Here is a 17017-nt window from a genome sequence, read left to right on the forward strand (position 1 = left end):
TCCCCCATGGCAGGAGTGAGACAAAAACTGGGTGAGCCTCTACTTGATTTCATAGACCGAGTCCAACAGAGCATTCACTGCAAGCTATGGGCAGGGAACCTCCGAGATCAGTTTGTAAAGCTGCTGGTCTGGGAAGGGATGAATGCACACCACCGCATGGTCTGCACAGGATTGAGAGAGAGTTCCCTGAGCAGATGGGTGGTGGCCTCACAGGATGGGGGAATGCAACAGCACCAGTCCCAATCACTAGCTTTAGCTTTACAGGCTCAGACATCTGCAATGACTGAAGCTATTACTCAGGCGCTGGCAGCCCAGGGCCAAGGAACCCCAAGAGCATAGGGGAGAGGGACTTGTTTTAAATGTGGGCAGGAGGGGCACTTTAAGAGGGATTGTTTACAACAATCCCCCGCCAACTGGCCCATGGGCAAACCGCCCTCTATACCCTGCCCTAGGGGCAGGGAGGGATACAAGTTTGATTTAGATGGGAAGCCTTTAAACTTGGGGAGGGGCATCCTCTAGCCCTGTTAACTCAAGGAGTAACCCCCTCTGCTGTGAGGCCCAGGCAGCCTCGTGGCAGGGCACCCCAGACCGATTGGACCTTCCCCCTGGTGGATGGACTCCACCCTAAAATGAGTATTCTCATATGCGGAAAGAGGTTTCACAGCTTAATTGACACTGGGGCAGACCGAACCATACTCAGGGAGGAGGAAGTGCCCTTGGACTGGAAGCTTGCACCTGGGCCCCAGACATTGGGGGTAGGGTGCAACTCCCAGTCCAAAGAAATGGTTGCCCTTATGACATCGACTAGCCGAGATGGAGAACAGGGAAAGATACACCCTTTAGTGGCAAAGAACCTCACTGCCAATTTACTAGGGCAAGACATGCTAAGACAAATGGATGCCTTGATCACTACAGACCATCGAGCATCCTATGATGATATCCTGGATGGGGAAGAAGCACAAAGGCTTAAACAGGATCTAGAAGGAGTTAAGGAAAGGGATTTTTTAAACTTTCATAATTACAGAGAAGAACATATGGGACCTGCTCAGGTGCACCGCCAATGCTAAAGGCCACTGCCCGCCAAGTACCTCCCATTAGGTGGAAGCCGGGAAGCCCAATCTGGGTGGAGCAGCGGCCATTGACCAAACCTAAACTTGAAGCCTTCCATCTTCTGGTGGAGGAACAAATAAACCTAGGGCATATTCGCCCTTCCATAAGTCCTTGGAGCACACCCATATTTGTTATTCAAAAAGCCTCCGGGCTTGGCGTATGCTCCAAGACCTACCTAAGGTAAATGAAAGGATGGAGCTAGTAGGAATACCGCTAAGAGGCATGCCCTGGACTCCTGCTATACCTTCAGAATATACCTTGGTTGTGATTGATATTAAAGATTTTTTTTTTCTATCCCTCTGCATCCAGATGACTGTGAGAAGTTTGCATTCTCTATACCTTCTCTTAATTTTTCCCAGCCTGATCGGAGGTTGGAATGGACAGTGCTGCCACAGGGAATGGTCAATAGTCTGGCCTTCTGCCAACAATACTTGGCCACAATTTTAGGGCCTGTGCTAGGTTCAGATACCTCCCTTGCCTATGCCTAAATGGATGATATAATTCTGGGGCACCGAGACCCGAGCTGCCTAGAGGGCCTTCTGGCCCAGGTTCTTGCCATATTAAAAAAAGGGGTTTTTACCATAGCCCTTAATCAAATCCCCTGGGAGGCACACCTCGAGTGTACTCTCAAGCAGACCAACTTGCAGATGATATTGTGAAGGGAAGGACGCAAGCCCAAAGACATTATGGCCTTGACCCTCACTACATTGTTTTTCCTTTTCGGATGGCATATGTTGAGTGGCTCACTCGAGCCAATGCTCATCTTGCTCTCTCCTTGGAGGGGTTTCTAGGCCAAATTGACTGCCATTATGGGCCATCCAAATGGACTGTCATTTTATGGCGACTTCCCCTCAAAATGCCATCTCTATTTTCTTCTACGCCTATTCCTGGCACCCTCCATGTTTTTACTGATGGAGGTAAGGTAGGCTTTACGTATGCAGCCTTTGAGGAGCAACAAAAGACTCCGAGCCAACAAAGATTTCAACCTTGTCAAGGGTCAGCACAATATAAAGAAATGCTGGTCATAATTATGGCCCTTCAGGACATTCAAAAACCATTTAATTTGTATTCTGATAGCCTATAAAACAAAAAAGGGGGAGTTAGCCCCCATATACATTTACAGAGAGCTTTGTTTACCATTAACATTTTAAATTTTTCAAAAGAGGCAACTAAATCCAGATTTCAGAAGCACTGGGGACAACTAAACCCGAAGCCCCAAGTGAAAGTCAGGTGGAAGGACCCCCTGACACAACAATGGAGAGGACCTGACCCCCCAGTTACTATGGGCAGGGGATTTGGATGCGTTTATCCCATTTGGATCCCTGCCAGGAACCTTACATTTTTACCCATATCCTCTATACAAGAGGATGCCTAAGAATAAGCTAACCAATAAGGAAAGGAAAACTGCCATGGCCGAGCTTGTGTTTTAAAGAGAAAAGCCAGAAAGACAATTAGTAACCATCCCCAAGGGCAACCAGCCCTTGAGAAGCTCTTGTGTTCTCTAACAATTGCAGATGGCGATACTCCAGCTGTTGGCTATCCTGACTCTCCCAATCCTGGGAACGGCCCTATGTAATCTGCATCAACCTCAACAGGTGACCTGGGCAGTGACCAACGCTGGCAATGCAGAAATCGTCAATAGCACCACAAAAGAAGCTGTCCCTTTGACCTGGTGGCCTGACCTTCATTTTGATCACCACCTTATGGACTTTAATATTTTTGTAGGAGTTAATTATTTTAATGTCACCTGTTTTAATTGTTCTTTTAGTAATTGCTTATATAGTGGCATTGAATCCATACTTATTGTTAAACAACCACCTTTTGTTATGCTTCCAGTTTACATCTTGTCCAACCCCACAGGCAAATATCTGGGTTAAAAAATCCCCACCTCTGGACTCTGAAGTGGCAAAGACTGCTATCCCATCCTTCACTAGTGTAAAGGGCTAGTAGTGACATTTCCTGGCTTAGTAATGCTTTTGCTGATGGTTTTTTCTATGCCTTCCTTGCATTATATGTGCACTACAAAACTCTCATGAGCTTAGCCAGCCAGTTATCAAGCTCCAAATGAATGAATTCCCCCCCCCCCAAGAGGAATCGCAACCAGAGACGGGTAAGAGGGTGTGTCAGTCTGAGCAACCTAAGATAGGGCCTTCAGCTTCTCTCTGAAGAAGTTCCCGATGAAGGGTAACGCAGACAAGGCGATCCACCTAACCTAAGACAGGTGGGTTCACTTCTTTAAACAAAGACGGGGGTCGGGGGGGATGATGTTGTGAGCCATTGGGAGCTGACAGTAAAGCTCAAAGGTCATCTTGATCCCTGTGCTAGCTTAAAGGCACGCACAAAGAACTGGCTTACTTAAGAGACACCAGGTGCCCAGGAATTAATTGAACTGCTTCGGACATTTCTAACTGTGGTGGGAGTAATGTTTATTACTGTGCTAGGTGGGGATGTGAGGTAACTGGGACGGGCTCTTGGATCATGCACAAGGGCCCTCCCTATCCTTGTCTGTCGAATCTCGACCCCCAGACTTGCCTGGAACCCCCTGTGTAGCCAATGCTATCCTACCAATGTAATCCTGTTAAAACAACCTTTACAGAGGAGGGAAAAGCATAACTAACTGGGAGTTGGGTCTGCCATTAAAACAAAAAAAAGGGGGAATCTGTAGAGCACATGGGCAGCAAAGATGGCACTGGGAGACAGTAGAGTGGGCAGAGCCCAATTGACCTTCCGATCAGGGCCTAACCAGCCCGTGTAGGCTTAGGTGCATGATAGGGTGTGACCTTGACAGTGATTGGTTCCTCATCCTCCCTTGCCATGCCACCCGCCCTTTTTGGCTTTAAAAAGGGCAGCTCTCTGTTAATAAACGAGATTTCTACCTGCTGGATTTGGCTCCCTGCTGTGTCTGATTGTCTCCTGGGCTGAGGGAGGCTGGGGAACAGGTGAGCACCGCAATTACCTTTCCTCCACCCTGTCCATCTTTCGTGGGATGGACGAAGACCCAACACACCTGTACAAATGGCAGAGGATGCTAATGTAAGGTTCCCATAGGTTGAGTCATTAATGTAACAAAATGGCAAAAAGAGGATATATTTATTGCTAATTCAAATTTTCTGAAAAGCTGCAATGTCATCATTTGGTTCAAATTTTCATTCTTTGGCTACATAGTGTCATTCAGTGCACATAAATGCAAATATGAGCCAGGTCCTGGTGGTTCATGCCTGTAATCCTGACTACTCAGGAAGTTGGGATCTGAGGATTGTGGTTCACAGCCAGCCTGGTCAGGACAGTCCAAGAGATCCTTATCTTTAATTAACTTCCAGAAACCTGGAAGTGGTGCTTTAGCTAAAGTGGTAGATCACTCAACTTGAGCTGAAGAGCATAGGGATAGCACCCAGGATCAGAGTTCAAGCCCCACAACCAACAAAAAAAGTGAAATATGACTTTAAATTTTCCCCAAAGGAACGACAAGATCTTCCCAAGCAGAAAAAAATAATTCTAAAATGATTCAGTACACCTACTTCTGCTGAGTTACTTAAGTTATAGCTTTTTTTTTCTGGACATAGTCTTTTTTTAAAAATTGTCAAATATTAGGTTTATAATAAACTTCATCTAATATTTCTTGTTTCAAAAGAGAAATCTATACAGTTGATGTCACTTAGCTGTCTTAATATCTTAGTTCAATGCCAACCCAGGCAGGAGAGTCTGTCAACCTCTTATCTCTAATTAAACACCAAAAAACCAGAAGTGGAATTTTGGCTCAAGCAGTAGTGTACTAGCTTTGGGGGCAGGTGTGCAGGAAAGACAATTGTTCAGGGACAGGCTCCAGCCTCTGGGTCAAGCCCCAGAACTAGCACAAACCAAACGAACAAACAAAGAAAAAAATCCCAGATATTTCTTTGAGACCCTCCTTAAAGGTGCACTAGTCTGAGAAGAGGCTACTTTTACTTATCATACTCACTGGATCCTGCTTTTTTGGAATCTTCATTGCTCTGGAGAACTCAGGACCAGAATAAAGGAATTGATCAATGGCTCCTGCAACAAGAGAATCATCTCAGGGGTGAAACATCCATCCATAAGACACTTTAAAACCTCCATGTCTTTGTTTCTTTGCTGTAGAACCCTTTTAAAACAATGTTATTTCCTTTTGTTCTATGCTGGACTTCACATGGCACATTATTTCTTTTTGTAATCCTCTCAACTAGAATTTTACAGAAAAGTTTTATATGAGTAGAGAACACAGTCAAAAAAGTCAGGGACAGAGTTTCCTTCAATCCTTGGGATTCTTTTCTTGTACAGTAAAAAGGAAAGCACAAGTTAACATGAACTTTGTCATTCCTCTATGTTCATTTCCTTTCCTGGGATCAGTTTCCACATCCAGTAGCAGTTACCTCCCGTAACAATAGATGGTGCAGCCTGAGTTATGATGAATGTTTTCTGGCTTCACTGAAATAACACAAGAACACCTTTGGACCTGAGGTAACACGTCTTTCAGAGATAACTTAGTAAAGAGAAAATATGAAATTTATGTTGCATATAAATACATTATCCATGAGTACATTGAGTTCAAACTTTGTAAGTTCTCTGTAAATTAAGGCAAATTTTAAATGGGAAGAAGGTTCTCAGATCATTCTTTTTTTGAGTGTATGTGTTGCGCATTATTTCCCAAGTGTACATGCATTAACAGTAAGGGAAACAATAGCAATAATAGGAGATAAAGAAGTTCTGTGTTTAAGTATAAGGGGTCAGTATACTATAAACGACTCTACAAATAAGACAACATTGAAACAATAAAGCCAAGTCCAGTATTTCAATTTATGGGAGTGATATAGAGAAAACATTACTCCCAGGTGGCACACGAATTATGAGGGCACTCCCTTTCTAAATCATGCTTGCTAATAAATCAACTTTGTAGAAAGAAGAATGGAAGTATAATTCTGCTTCCAATGCAAGTCAGATATAAGAGCATGGACTTAACTGGAAAAAAACGTCCATCTCGAGAGAGCAGGGATTATACTAGCAATGAACTGGTGGCTAAGATGACATTTCTTTTTCTATCCTTTACTTATATATTTTTTTGTTGGTGGTCATCTTGGCAATTGAACTCTGGGCCTGGGCACTGTCCCTCTGCTATTCCACTCCAGGCTAATGTTCTACCACTTGAGCCACAGTGCTGCTTCCAGTTTTCTTCAGTTAATTGGAGAAAAGAGTCTCGGGGACTTTTCTACCTGGGCTGGCTTTGAACCCCAGTCCTCAGATCTCACCACCACCCAGCTTAGGATCACATTACTAACAGTGTACACTCAGCATATGTAATGTGTATGTTCATCTATCTTTATATGGATTCTTGAGTTAAAAATCTGGGCTGCAGTATAGACTTTACACTTATAAAAATGTTTGTAGTTTAAAAGTTGATTCTACGGGATAAATAAAACCTAAGAATGGAAAGGAGTCTGGGAAGTTCAGTTTACATCCAGCCTGGGCAGACCAGTTTTTGAGACACTATCTATAATTAACCAGCCAAAAGCTGGATTGAACAAATGGCTTAGGTGATGGAATATGAGTCATGAGCAAGAATGATGAATAAGAGCTTGAGGCTTTTGCATACATACATATTAAAATACACATACACAGAGAGGCACTTATATGTGCACACACAAATACACAAATGAAGCAACTCTCAGAATATGTAGAAAAGTTAGAAAACAATAGAAAATATGTCCTGAGTAAGACTAGAATCAAGTGATAATTTTTAAAATTAGAAAGTCTTCAAGTGAACTTTCTTCAAAAAAGTTTGAGAATATTATCTATGTTGGGACCAGAAATAGTAAGAGAGTCAAGTAATCCTTATAAAGGGGATCAGATTCATGGAGGAATGAATCAGAGACCCCGCAGGTGCATTTGAAAATGTTCGTATCCTGTGTCAAAGGTTAGAACATCTTTGAAAATAGTACATGAACAGTCTGAGAAGTCTAGTGGATAGTATCACTGGAGAAGTTCAGAATTTCTAGTCTGTATCTAGATTAAATAAACCAAGAAACTATGCCAAGGCAGTGTGATACAAGGCTAGAATTCTAGCACTCAGACTAAGACAGGAGATTAGAGAGTGGAATTACATAGTGATAGCTTCCTTGGACCAGGTAATATAATTTTGTCTTAATAAAACAAACCAAACAAGAAAGGAGTGCACAGTTGGAAGTTTGGGCTAATTTTGTCACTATGATTTGAGAAGTCAAGTTTCCTATTGCAATGCAACTCATATATAATCCTCAGTTGTGTTTTAAATGCTCTCTTCATTACAAATGGCTCATTATTTCCATGCAAAATTCCCATCCAAAGTTATCATAATTCTGTTGGATTCCAAAGAATTAATGAAGTATTACAAAAGCTTAAGCCCAGAGAAAAAGCAAAGTTTGACTAATGTAGGACTTTGTAGATCTTGCTAAATTAGAATTTAGATTTAAATTAAATGTTTTTAATTTCATATTCTATAGGATACTACAAAATTCTTTTTAATAGAGGGTTTAATTGACAAATTCACAAATGATTCTTGCATTCTATTTGCATAGAATATTCTTTCAAGTGAGTTGTAATTAGAACTTAGTTAACAGATAATTCTAACAGTTCATGTATGAAATGATAATGTGAATAATATAGACAGAGTTGCCAACAAATAGATTATATAAATTTAGAAAGACAGCAATTTTTGAGGCTGTGATATAACATGCTATAAAGAGAATAATTTTGTGACCTCTTCTTTCTTCTACCTGCATGTAACACAGGAAGCAATTTCCTTAATTAGGTACCTTTGTGTACAATGAAAAAAAATGCTTAGGTTTGGGGTTTGTTTTAGTTTTTGTTTTATTGGTTTGTCCTACGGCTTGAACTCTGGGCCTGGACACTGTCTCTGAGCCTGTTTATGCTCAAGGCTCCTGCCCTCCCACTTCAATTTCAGTGCCACTTATGTCTGGCTTTTTCTGAGAAGTTTATTGGACATAAGAATCTAGGGAACATTCCTGACTGGGTGGGCTTTGAACTGTACTCTTCCGATCTTAACATCCTGAATATCTATGATAGTTAAAAAAGAATAAATATAAATAATATTTGCAAGTATTTTGATCTCAAGAATACCACTGGTGGAAAAATGATACAGCCCAGTTTATTGTGGTGTTCTTTCCAGAACACGGAGGGCAACACATTAGCAGAGGTGTAGTATTTTTTCACAATAGAGATAAGCTATTCATTATGTGAATTAAGGGAATTTTAAGGTGCACACTACATGTTGGAAACTGTTGGGCTAGGATGACTTTATGGCATAAATCTTGGGATTGATGATCATAGAAATAATAGCTTAATCTGATAAACAATTGCTTACTCTTGAAGAATTAATTATTAAGATGCTTCATTGTTTTATCCTCTACCACAATGTGGCTATTTTTCTGTTGACTTCTCAATCTGTAACATCCCATTGGAAACTGCATTTATTGCAGAATTTCATAACATGCAAACAGATATGGAAAGTTCAGAATTTGAAAATGAGTAGTTATCAGTCATAGGAATTTTGAAGAACACATATATTCTCTCCTCTTAGCAATGCATTTTCTTTCAAAATTTATGGGTTTCTATAGAATTACAATGTTTTTGGTTTTGGTATGAGAAAGTAATAAACTTATTCTTTTTTCAAAATAATGGCAAGTATATTGTGAAAATATTGTCTAGTTGGATTCAAGTTGATGGTCATCTGATTAAAAAGGGGTAATTAATTCAAATTAGATGCCAAATAGTGTTGATTTTTAAAAAGCTACTACACAAAGAATAATATGTACTATGACAATACAGTGAAATTATATTTTATGCAGCATATTTTTTAAATTTAATTTTATTGTCAAAGTGATGTACAGTGGGGTTGCAGTAATTGTAAGGTAGTGAATACATAACTTTTCAAAATAGTTACCCCTCTCTCATTTTTCTCACAGTTTTCCTTCACACCCAAACCCCTCAAAAGTTGTAATGTACATTTTCAACATATTGTCTTGTCTCGCCATTTTGTTGTTCATCTTCCCTGCCCTAATTAAGGTAAAGGTATACACAATACACAGGGTATCAAAATCAAATACAGCAGGGGATAAACCATAAGGGAAAACTCCAAAGAAAATAGAAATCAAATAGTATATTAAAAACAGCAACTGCAAATAATATCTGTTTCCATATCTTGGAGTTCATTTTGCTCAGCATCAGCTTATATGATCATATATATGCATTACAAAACCACTGGAAAATAATATTTTCACCGACACTTTATCATGCCAACAATATGTTAAGTGTTTTTGATGGTAAAGGTGGAATTAGGATTGATGAATTCGCAATTCTGATAAAGGAATTTCAAAAAAGTTTAAAAATTGTGATAGGTAAATTTTAACTGTTCAAACTTTTTAACAACTTAGCTTATAAAGAAAATTTAAAATTGCCTGGGAAAATAGGCTTTCATGCAAAGAAATCCATGGAGACTAAGCTGAGAGGGAGCAATGTGGGTGAAGATGGCTCATTTTCACAGTAAACAAACAAACTTCACAAACCTTGCTATAAATCCTGTAGGTTCCCGTGAGAATTGTCCTTACCCAGAAAACATATTCTCACTGTGAAACAATGTTGTACTGGAATTTAAATTCAAATTTCTTTTTAAATAGGCATCAAAATTTATGAATTGACCTTTAATTACCAAACAGTAATTCTCTGGAAAAAAATAAATTTGGGTCAAAATATTTAGGGAGAAAGTGCCCTCCACATTGAAAGCAGGTATTGGGTATACACTTTTCTGATTAAAATACTTTCCACAATGTCTTTGCATGTGAAGCACTGAAACAAAGAAAAAAAATCTGATTGGATATCTTAAACCAAGGATTTCTCATTTCTAAGTAGCTCACAAAATATAATATCCTTATTAACATGACATAGTGAAGACTTCTCTTATTTCATAAGCCAAAAAGTTTTGGGATCAGAAAATAATTGAGCAAATAAGAAAACACATTATTAGAAGCTCTGGCTAAGCGTATTAATTTCAGCGGTAGAGGGATTCCAAAACTTTTTGAAATAGATTGTGTTAATATTTTTGCTACCTAAAGTGATTTTACAGAGCCTATTTGGCTCACTACAATGCAGAACAGATTGAGTGAAGACATGAAAATAAATTCCACATCCAAATAAAAAAGTTTAAAAAGAGAAACCAAGATGATGTAGCAGTGGGGGATGTCTTATAGTCCTTCAGCTTCACTAGACTTGAAGCCAAGAAGCTGTGATTAATTGGAAATCAGGCAAGAGCTAAGAGGAGAACATAGAAGTAGGACAAAGAATTATTGTCTGTTGTAAGAGACACTGTCACAAGGTATGGATGATTTAACTCTATTCTTCTCCATACATCTTGTTGAGCAAATGCAAGACCAAGAGAAAAATAATCTATTGAAATAATTTTTTTTTTCTTGTCGGTCATGGGGCTTGAACTCTGGTCCTGGGTGCTGTCCCTCAGCTCTTCAGCTCAAGGCGAGTGCTCTACCACTTGAGCTACAGTGCCACTTCCGTCTATTGAAATAATTTTACAAAAAATATCTTCACTGTTCCTCATATGGTATCTAAGGGGAGTCTTTTTTTATTGTGAAAAAACTGTACAGAGGGCTTACAATTACATGGGCAAGATAATGAGTACATTTCTTATCAAGCATTGTAGCCTCCTCCTTTGTTTCCCCTTCCCATCCTTTCCCAGACTCCCCCCTCACCCAAGCCTCCCCCCACCCCCCATCCCCACACCAAAGTTGTAAAATTCATTTTCGACATGTCAACTTGTACTTCTCATTATTGCAAAGGCCCAACTTGTATCCTTATTTAAACGACTTGTTTTTCCCTTCCCCTCCACAAATTATACCGACATCAAATACAGTGAAAGCAGGGGTTATACTGTGGGGGAGGGACATACAAAACAACAAAGAAATAATCTTATAAATGCATTGGAAACAAATGCATGAAATAAAAAAATTTAAATACATATCTTAGGGTTCATTTTCCTATCACCTTATCTGACCTGTTCTGCTTGACTCATACATATACTAACTATTGCAAATAAGGGAAACCATGGGACCTATGTTTCTTTGGGCTTGGCTTACTTCACTTCACATAATTTTTTCCAAGTCTAAGGAGAGTCTTAAGAGAGAAGATAAAAGTGGAGTATTCTTCGGTTTCCTCGAAGCATCTTGTTAGCAAAATATATCTTTGAGGTTAGAAGTTATTGAATCAAAAAGTGGTGGAGTCCTTATTTTTGTGGGCACTTTAAACACAAGAAGACTTTCACGGTAAAAGAAAAAGTATAGCTAAATATTTGTGATCACAGCTCCTTGGACTGTTTTTTCAGAGACAAAGTTTTACATTAGAGTTTGTCCTCATTAATATAGATGTTGGGTTTTCGTGGCAACCAAATGAAAGGGTAAAGTTTAATGCACTCTCTTGGACAAGATAACAGCATGATAGAAAAAAATGGTAAATAAAATTTAGTGAATTAGTTTGACTAATTACTTTGCCAGAACAAAAAGGAAAGATATAATTCAAAATCACTTGACTTAAAAGAATGATGAAAGAGTAGTGAAGAGAGATGAGAGAAAATATAGAGGAGTGTTCTGTCTCCAGTATTGTAATGGTTTCTTGATCTTGTTTCTTCCAATCTATCTTCACAAGCTATCAAGTGTGGCTTAGGACTGGAGTATCCAGTGCAGAGAAAGAGAACTCAGAGAAGAAAATATTTGCAGCAGATGCAGGTGATTTATAACCTTAGACAATCTATTTAAACCTGTTCAAAATTCTCTGCTACCCCAAACTTCCCTCTTTGAACAGTTTTGTTTGCTTTTCCCAAGACTACCCTTCATTAAATATTTAAAATTTTGAGAGGTCATATTTATTCTATCTAGAGGTTGCTGTTTGCTTGTGATTTTTGTGTGTTTTTGTTTTTTGTTATGTTTTTAACTGAATTTCAAAATGTTGTGCAAGTGTATTACAATAAATATGTCTATCTAATTTTCCAATGCTCCTGGGTCAGAGTGACTCCTTCTATCATTCTCAACCAACCCCTTCTCCAAGATTTATTTCAGATTTACCACTTCTTTTGTCACATGTGTACATTGAGTATTCTAGGTGTACTTGTCCCTTGTTCCATTTTTCATTCATTCTATGTTTTTACTATTATTCCTTTCTGGTTTCAACTTCCTGATAGTCATTCTGTTAAACTATCTGTTAATACTTTGAAAGGTTTATATACATTCCATGGAGTTTCAATCCTGCATATACTTGAACGTATGTCAGCTTATATTTCCATATTTCATTCATCTGTAATAACAATTTGCAAGACTGGAGATGTAATAATATTCTCATTCATTTGGAAGATTAATCTTTAGTCAACAAGAAAGTTTAAAAATGCCTCAGAATATATTCCTAGCTACCAGTTTTTATGAATGGATTTGTACAAAGTTTTGTGATTATTTTATTTGACATGGGATAATATTTTCTACTACCTATAAGTTTTGGAAAAGGAAGAAAACTAAAATTTACTATTATAGAGGAATATGATTGAAATAGAAGACAGATTTTATATTTGTCACATCTCTGATGAGTACCCATATTCAAGATTTAAAGTCTTATTTCATACTATGTTAGACAGATAGGGAAAACATAAAACAACATATGATAAGGCAACTATTTGTGACTTTTTAAAATGTACCTTATTAAGTGATGAAATTTACTTTATTAGCTAGTGTTTGGGTTTGAATTATGGGAGGTTGATCTATTTAACACATTTCTGGAAGGAACCTACTGAACAAAACAAATATTGGGGGGTACTATTTCTACACTTTAATGAATGGTTGAACGTGTTTGGCTTTAGTGCTGGGTAAATAATTCAACTCTATTGTAACTTGCTCCCTACACTTGTAAAACTTGTAATGTCACTAAGTATCATTTACTTGTCAAATGTTATTTTGGTGAATATGATTTTAAAAAGTTTTGAAAAAGAATATATTTTCAGGAGATTAAAGTTAGGTTATCATTGCCTTGAGAATGATAGCATTTTTAAACTACAGAACCAAGATTTACTGTAGTACCAGTAGTTTGAAGCATTAAGGATCTTCTCAATTAATGTTTTTCTGAATTATGATTGACCAGTAAGTAAAGTTTTCCTAGCCTTGGTAGACCAATTATGGACCTATCTTTCCCAGAACAATTTTTAGGCCTACTTATACTGGACTGAAATCTTTCAGTAATCATTAGGAGAGGGGTATTAAAAATAATTTTGTGACATTTGTGATCTTGTTCACTCATATGGGCTGGGCATCTGTAAATTTAAAGTTGTAATTACTGTACTTTCTCTCAGATATTGTGATCTCATCTTTCATTTTAAGTTGTCTTGCATTTCACAATTGCTTACTGCTGCGGTCCTGAAATACTATAGGAAATGAGAAATTGAGATGGATTTTCAATTACTTTCTGTTGGCATGTTGCATGGGCCTTGGTGAGAAATCTTGCCCTTCTTATCTGATGATGCGGATAACTGGGACCTGGGATCCTAGGACCCTTGGGTCCTGCAGAAGAATAATACCTTGTAGACATCATATCCACAAAATTTGTGTATAATCATTAAGAATGCTTCAGAAATATGGAGAAAATCAGTTTGGGACCAGTGAGTTAAAACAATAAACAGAGTAGCAGCGTAAAATCCCTTATAGATTAGAGGAAAACTATTTTTTTTTTGCAATGTGAATTCAGAAGACCAAGAACATTAGAATGTATCACAAGTTTACACCAAAGATATTGCATTGATATTTTTATATTCTAATATGTATTCTAAACCTAATTATTTATATTCCAATTCCATTTATTGGAATAAATACCTATTTATTTGTCAAATTATCAATTAATTCTAGTAAGTTTCACTGTGTGAAATAAAATATCAGCACATATAAATATAAAATGTATAACTATATATAAGAAAAAGGCACACGTTTTGCAATATTCTGTTGTGGTTAGAGTATCAAATTATTTAAAGTATTTAATGTATTATTTCATTATCTCTACCTCAGTGTTTGGTAGAGTTGGACCTAAAGCTTTACCATTTGAAGATTTACAGCCTAGTGGCAAGAGGAAACACTTTGATTAAAACATTAACAATTTAAGGCCTAATATCGAGGAGAGACATATAGACTTCTCTTGTAACTCTGAAAATATTTTGTGATAGAAATGCAGTAGTGTAAATTCCTGCCTGGTTGGATGGTAGACTGGCCAGGACATTAGTTAATCATGCATATGAACAATTTTTTCACCTTCTTGGCTTTAGATACTTTTGAAATATTAGGTATAATAACCAATTATATTTTGATAAAATACCTTCTAGCCTAAACATTTCTATCTGAACTGTTCCTGTCTCTATGATCCCTTGTAATTAAGATTAGTTTTGTTCCAGTAAGAAAATCTATGCTGTCAGGGTAAGATATTCTGGTTCGTCTGTTCCTAAATGGAAGACAGGTAAAGGGTCAGGTAGACATTTGTGCCAATAAGATCTCATATAGGAATTTTTAAGCTGCAGAAGTTTAGAAGTAGCTCTTAAGCAAGGCTTACTTTGAATCCTTAGCTCCACAAAGCTAACTCAGCTGATAAATAAGTACTTGAAAAGCCATCACCTTTGGACCTAGCTTTAAATTCTTCAAAGTATGATGAAATCGAAAATGAAAAAGACTTAAAATACTCATTGACAAAAAAATTGCAAATGTGAGCAATCGAACAAACAATATAAGTTTTTTTTCCAATATACACAGAATTTTAGAGAAGTAATATCAATAGCATTTTTAGGAACAATAAGTTTTCCTAGTTACAAATAGTCAACCAAGGATATATGCCTATATAAAGATTGCATCATTAACTACTTAAATTTAGAGGATACTACATGCTTCAACAGCAAATCTACCCTAATTGCAATACAAAGTTTAACACGGCACTTGCACAAGGATGATATGAAAATTTGTGTAGTATTCCATATTTTTCATTCTTCAGATGCAAGAAATGAAAAACAGTTATTAAAAATTGATTACAAAAATACAGTTGTAACGATACATGTAATTCATTGAATTGAAAGTTAGTTTGACATCAGTGTGTTAAATCATCACCTTAGAAAGGCCTTTACATAGCATAACCTTTACAAAACTTTTGAAATTAGATAACATTTTCAATTTATCCCAAAGAAATAAAATACTATAAGGACCTAGGGGAAAAAAAAGAATCTTAAACTATTTCTATATCGAATGCTATCTGAAATGACACATTTATTAATGAACCTATATATTATGAAACAATGTAGAATTAAAAGTATTATATCTAGGAGAGAATGAAATAGATTATGGATATTATACAAACAGAATACAGATTACTTTAAAATATCCTTTTTCAGACAAGCAAAAGAAATATCTTTAGTTTCTGTATTACTCATTTCAACAGATAAGTTAAAATTATTTCTGATTATAAAAATCACAAACTCTGCAGAAATCATTATAGATGTATACAAACAAATCTTGAATACATTTTGTCATCGAAGTTAGGCAATTCACTTGGAAGAATAGCATGGAATCCATGAATATTTAAAGTAAGATATTAATGTGGTTTTGTATTGTGAAAATATTTTGTATGGACACAAAGATGGATAGGCATTTTTGAAATTTAAGAAATTTAACCAAACCATTATGACTTAGGAGAAAAATTTTTGCAGCCTTCCACAACTTCAAAGAGGTGATACATACTTAACCTTTTGGCAATATCAAATGCAGCTTCTTCCAAGTTGTTCTTGACCTGGTTTGATATAATATTTCAATAGAAGCAGATCCAGCGTACCTTTGTTATTTCTATTCCCAGCAGCAAGATGCAAGGTTGTCAAGACTTCTTTAGTTTGGGCATTGGTATCTGCATCATGATGCAGTAAGAAAGAAGCCACTCTGGTATTATTCCACATATAAGCACTATGTCTAAGTATCTACTGTAGGCTTCTTAATGAAGAGAGCTATACTCATCATCATCCCTAGTATTCACATGAGTGGCCTTTTTGGAAAGTAGTCTCTGCACTGTAGTAAGCCGATTATTTTCAACAGCCCAATGAAGAAATTTGCTTGGACACTTCTCTATTTTTTTCTAGCAAATGATACCATTCCTCACTTTTTCATCTAGTTCCTTGTCTTCATCAGAATTGCCTAACTAGAGACTTTGAGTACCAGTGGGAATGAGGTGTACATGTATTCCCCAATAGTTCACGTTGGTTGAAGTAGTCAGAAAAATCCAGTGAATTTTCTACTTCTGTTTTTTCACCATGATTTTTTTCTCTTTTTCCATTTTTACTATTTGAAATTATTCTAACTGGAGAATAGGGAATGGATAGAGAGCAGAAGAAATAAATCCAAAAACAATCTTCACAGAAGCAAATTCTCAGAGCTATTTCATGACTTTGCAAAGGATAAAGTGGCTGAAGTTAGTATAAATTTAGAAGTATGAAAATGGGAGGGGGGACCAAGATGGCAACAGGGCAGTAGGGAAAAGTCACAGCTCTCCCCAACCAAAAAGATAGTTAGAGTTCCTAAGCTTAACCTCCCCAAGAGACCGACAAAAACAAAAAGATGAACACCAAGAGAAATACAGGAGGTGGAAAATAACAAAAAAGAAAGAGAGAAAAAGAATTTCAGAACAGAGAAGCACGAAGACTCCACCTCCAGTGCTTACTGGTGGCAAGCAGCGCAGCAGGGCTGCTGGAGTCCCAGAGAAAAAGGAGGCTGCCTGCAGATCACCCACGCTGAAGGACTTAAGAAAAGAAGAAACAAAGAACTTCCACTCCTCTGGTCGAACCACT

The 17017-nt window shown here is 37.4% G+C and overlaps 1 pseudogene; it reads left to right on the forward strand.

Annotated features, from left to right (window-relative positions):
* Positions 1 to 15076: 15076 nt before the first annotated feature.
* Positions 15077 to 15173, forward strand: LOC122102610 (annotated as a pseudogene).
* The last annotated feature ends 1844 nt before the right edge of the window (positions 15174 to 17017 follow it).

This window comes from Dipodomys spectabilis, unplaced genomic scaffold (assembly GCF_019054845.1).
Source record: "Dipodomys spectabilis isolate Male_0828 unplaced genomic scaffold, ASM1905484v1 ptg000812l, whole genome shotgun sequence".
NCBI classification, from domain to species: Eukaryota; Metazoa; Chordata; class Mammalia; order Rodentia; family Heteromyidae; genus Dipodomys; species Dipodomys spectabilis.